Raw genomic sequence first — 4466 nt, forward strand, 5'->3', positions numbered from 1 at the left:
GGATTCCATCAGAACTCCGAAGTTAAGCGTGCTTGGGCGAGAGTAGTACTAGGATGGGTGACCTCCTGGGAAGTCCTCGTGTTGCATTCCCTTATTAATTATTTTTTGTGCCTCGTGACAAACATATTGCATGTGCGCGATATATATTAACCCCGTTATATTATTTTTGACATTAGCGATATGTTTTAGTTCGCTGCTCGTTGGTCACGCGTCTAGAGGCGGCTTTGTGGCGCGAAGAGCGCGTTCTGAAAGGGGTAAAAAAATACGTGTTGCTGCGGTATAGAGGGAGGGGTGGAAACCCTGGTAAACCCGTCTCCGTGTTTGAGGGGCGGGAGTAAGTAGTATATACAGGGCATTATCCATTATTAGGCAACGGTTGTAATGGTAGTAAGAATGACAATCATCTTTGTAGTGGACCTGGGACTAGCAAGCATAAGGGACGAAGGCGGGGGTAACATGTCGGATGCGACCATACCAGCACTAAAGCACCGAATCCCATTAGAACTCCGAAGTTAAGCGTGCTTGGGCGAGAGTAGTACTAGGATGGGTGACCTCTTGGGAAGTCCTCGTGTTGCATTCCCTTTTTAATTATTTTTTGCGCCTCGTGACAAACATATCGCATGTGCGCGATATATATTAACCCCGTTATATTATTTTTGACATTTGCGATATGTTTTAGCTCGCTGCTCATTGGTCACGCGTCTAGAGGCGGCTTTGTGGCGCGAGGAGCGCGTTCTGAAAGGGGTAAAAAATACGTGTTACTGCGGTATAGAGGGAGGGGTGGAAACCGTGGTAAACCCGTCTCCGTGTTTGAGGGGGGGGGAGTAAGCAGTATATATAGGGCATTATCCATTATTAGGCAACGGTTGTAATGGTAGTAAGAATGACAATCATCTTTGAAGTGGACCTGGGAGTGGCAAGCATAAGGGACGAAGGCGGGGGTAACATGTTAGATGCGATCATACCAGCACTAAAGCACCGGATTCCATCAGAACTCCGAAGTTAAGTGTGCTTGGGCGAGAGTAGTACTAGGATGGGTGACCTCCTGGGAAGTCCTCGTGTTGCATTCCCTTTTTAATTATTTTTTGCGCCTCGTGACAAACATATCGCATGGCGCGATATATATTAACCCCGTTATATTATTTTTGACATTTGCGATATGTTTTAGCTCGCTGCTCGTTGGTCACGCGTCTAGAGGCGGCTTTGTGGCGCGAGGAGCGCGTTCTGAAAGGGGTAAAAAATACGTGTTACTGCGGTATAGAGGGAGGGGTGGAAACCGTGGTAAACCCGTCTCCGTGTTTGAGGGGGGGGAGTAAGCAGTATATATAGGGCATTATCCATTATTAGGCAACGGTTGTAATGGTAGTAAGAATGACAATCATCTTTGAAGTGGACCTGGGAGTGGCAAGCATAAGGGACGAAGGCGGGGGTAACATGTCAGATGCGATCATACCAGCACTAAAGCACCGGATTCCATCAGAACTCCGAAGTTAAGCGTGCTTGGGCGAGAGTAGTACTAGGATGGGTGACCTCCTGGGAAGTCCTCGTGTTGCATTCCCTTATTAATTATTTTTTGCGTCTCGTGACAAACATATTGCATGTGCGCGATATATATTAACCCCGTTATATTATTTTTGACATTGGCGATATGTTTTAGCTCGCTGCTCGTTGGTCACGCGTCTAGAGGCGGCTTTGTGGCGCGAGGAGCGCGTTCTGAAAGGGGTAAAAAAATACGTGTTGCTGCGGTATAGAGGGAGGGGTGGAAACCGTGGTAAACCCGTCTCCGTGTTTGAGGGGGGGGGGAGTAAGTAGTATATATAGGGCATTATCCATTATTAGGCAACGGTTGTAATGGTAGTAAGAATGACAATCATCTTTGCAGTGGACCTGGGAGTGGCAAGCATAAGGGACGAAGGCGGGGGTAACATGTCGGATGCGACCATACCAGCACTAAAGCACCAAATCCCATCAGAACTCCGAAAAGTCCTCGTGTTGCATTCCCTTTTTAATTATTTTTTGCGCCTCGTGACAAACATATCGCATGTGCGCGATATATATTAACCCCGTTATATTATTTTTGACATTTGCGATATGTTTTAGCTCGCTGCTCATTGGTCACGCGTTTAGAGGCGGCTTTGTGGCGCGAGGAGCGCGTTCTGAAAGGGGTAAAAAATACGTGTTACTGCGGTATAGAGGGAGGGGTGGAAACCGTGGTAAACCCGTCTCCGTGTTTGAGGGGGGGGGAGTAAGTAGTATATATAGGGCATTATCCATTATTAGGCAACGGTTGTAATGGTAGTAAGAATGACAATCATCTTTGAAGTGGACCTGGGGGTGGCAAGCATAAGGGACGAAGGCGGGGGAAACATGTCAGATGCGATCATACCAGCACTAAAGCACCGGATTCCATCATGGGAAGTCCTCGGGTTGCATTCCTTTTTTAATTATTTTTTGCGCCTCGTGACAAACATATCGCATGTGCGCGATATATATTAACCCCGTTATATTATTTTTGACATTTGCGATATGTTTTAGCTCGAAGCTCGCTGGTCACGCGTCTAGAGGCGGATTTGTGGCGCGAGGAGCGCGTTCTGAAAGGGGTAAAAAAATACGTGTTGCTGCGGTATAGAGGGAGGGGTGGAAACCGTGGTAAACTCGTCTCCGTGTTTGAGGGGGGGAGTAAGTAGTATATATAGGGCATTATCCATTATTAGGCAATGGTTGTAATGGTAGTAAGAATGACAATCGTCTTTGCAGTGGACCTGGGAGTGGCAAGCATAAGGGACGAAGGCGGGGGTAACATGTCGGATGCGATCATACAAGCACTAAAGCACCGGATCCCATCAGAACTCCGAAGATTAGCGTGCTTGGCCGAGAGTAGTACTAGGATGGGTGACCTCCTGGGAAGTCCTCGGGTTGCATTCCCTTTTTAATTATTTTTTGCGCCTCGTGACAAACATATAGCATGTGCGCGATATATATAAACCCCGTTATATTATTTTTAACATTTGCGATATGTTTTAGCTCGCTGCTCATTGGTCACGCGTCTAGAGGCGGCTTTGTGGCGCGAGGAGCGCGTTTTGAAAGTGGTAAAAAAATACGTGTTGCTGCGGTATAGAGGGAGGGGTGGAAACCGTGGTAAACTTGTCTCCGTGTTTGGGGGGGGAGTAAGTAGTGTATATAGGGCATTATCCATTATTAGGCAACGGTTGTAATGGTAGTAAGAATGACAATCATCTTTGAACTAGACCTGGGAGTGGCAAGCATAAGGGACGAAGGCGGGGGTAACATGTCAGATGCGATCATACCAGCACTAAAGCACCGGATTCCATCAAAACTCCGAAGTTAAGCGTGCTTGGGCGAGAGTAGTACTAGGATGGGTGACCTCCTGGGAAGTCCTCGTGTTGCATTCCCTTATTAATTATTTTTGCGCCTCGTGACAAACATATTGCATGTGCGCGATATATATTAACCCCGTTATATTATTTTTGACATTGGCGATATGTTTTAGCTCGCTGCTCGTTGGTCACGCATCTAGAGGCGGCTTTGTGGCGCGAGGAGCGCGTTCTGAAAGGGGTAAAAAAATACGTGTTGCTGCGGTATAGAGGGAGGGGTGGAAACCGTGGTAAACTCATCTCCGTGTTTGAGGGGGGGGAGTAAGTAGTATATATAGGGCATTATCCATTATTAGGCAACGGTTGTAATGGTAGTAAGAATGACAATCATCTTTGCAGTGGACCTGGGAGTGGCAAGCATATGGGACGAAGGCGGGGGTAACATGTCGGATGCGGCCATACCAGCACTAAAGCACCGAATCCCATTAGAACTCCGAAGTTAAGAGTGCTTGGGCGAGAGTAGTACTAGGATGGGTGACCTCCTGGGAAGTCCTCGTGTTGCGTTCCCTTTTTAATTATTTTTTGCGCCTCGTGACAAACATATCGCATGTGCGCGATATATATTAACCCCGTTATATTATTTTTGAAATTTGCGATATGTTTTAGCTCGCTGCTCATTGGTCACGCGTCTAGAGGCGGCTTTCTGGCGCGAGGAGCGCGTTCTGAAAGGGGTAAAGAATACGTGTTACTGCGGTATAGAGGGAGGGGTGGAAACCGTGGTAAACCCGTCTCCGTGTTTGAGGGGGGGGGAGTAAGTAGTATATATAGGGCATTTTCCATTATTAGGCAACGGTTGTAATGGTAGTATGAATGACAATCATCTTTGCAGTGGACCTGGGAGTGGCAAGCATAAGGGACGCAGGCGGGGGTAACATGTCGAATGCGATCATACCAGCACTAAAGCACCGGATCCCATCAGAACTCCGAAGTTAAGCATGCTTGGGCGAGAGTAGTACTAGGATGGGTGACCTCCTGGGAAGTCCTCGTGTTGCATTCCCTTTTTAATTATTTTTTGCGCCTCGTGACAAACATATCGCATGTGCGCGATATATATTAACCCCGTTATATTAT

At 47.2% G+C, this 4466-nt stretch overlaps 7 non-coding genes across 7 annotated transcripts; all 7 read left to right on the forward strand.

The window, feature by feature from the left end:
• Positions 1-461: 461 nt before the first annotated feature.
• Positions 462-580, forward strand: LOC123126579 (5S ribosomal RNA). Its single transcript, XR_006461814.1, has one exon. It is a non-coding gene; the product is annotated as a 5S ribosomal RNA (ribosomal RNA).
• A 371-nt stretch (positions 581-951) lies between these two features.
• LOC123126598 (5S ribosomal RNA) lies at positions 952-1070 on the forward strand. The gene has a single exon (XR_006461832.1). It is a non-coding gene; the product is annotated as a 5S ribosomal RNA (ribosomal RNA).
• A 369-nt stretch (positions 1071-1439) lies between these two features.
• Positions 1440-1558, forward strand: LOC123126572 (5S ribosomal RNA). The gene has a single exon (XR_006461808.1). It is a non-coding gene; the product is annotated as a 5S ribosomal RNA (ribosomal RNA).
• Positions 1559-2806: 1248 nt separating this feature from the next.
• LOC123126723 (5S ribosomal RNA) lies at positions 2807-2925 on the forward strand. The gene has a single exon (XR_006461948.1). It is a non-coding gene; the product is annotated as a 5S ribosomal RNA (ribosomal RNA).
• Positions 2926-3294: 369 nt separating this feature from the next.
• LOC123126577 (5S ribosomal RNA) lies at positions 3295-3413 on the forward strand. The gene has a single exon (XR_006461812.1). It is a non-coding gene; the product is annotated as a 5S ribosomal RNA (ribosomal RNA).
• A 370-nt stretch (positions 3414-3783) lies between these two features.
• Positions 3784-3902, forward strand: LOC123126618 (5S ribosomal RNA). The gene has a single exon (XR_006461851.1). It is a non-coding gene; the product is annotated as a 5S ribosomal RNA (ribosomal RNA).
• Positions 3903-4273: 371 nt separating this feature from the next.
• Positions 4274-4392, forward strand: LOC123126425 (5S ribosomal RNA). Its single transcript, XR_006461676.1, has one exon. It is a non-coding gene; the product is annotated as a 5S ribosomal RNA (ribosomal RNA).
• Positions 4393-4466: the final 74 nt, after the last annotated feature.

The sequence above is a fragment of the Triticum aestivum genome, chromosome 5D (genome assembly GCF_018294505.1).
Source record: "Triticum aestivum cultivar Chinese Spring chromosome 5D, IWGSC CS RefSeq v2.1, whole genome shotgun sequence".
Classification (NCBI taxonomy): Eukaryota; Viridiplantae; Streptophyta; class Magnoliopsida; order Poales; family Poaceae; genus Triticum; species Triticum aestivum.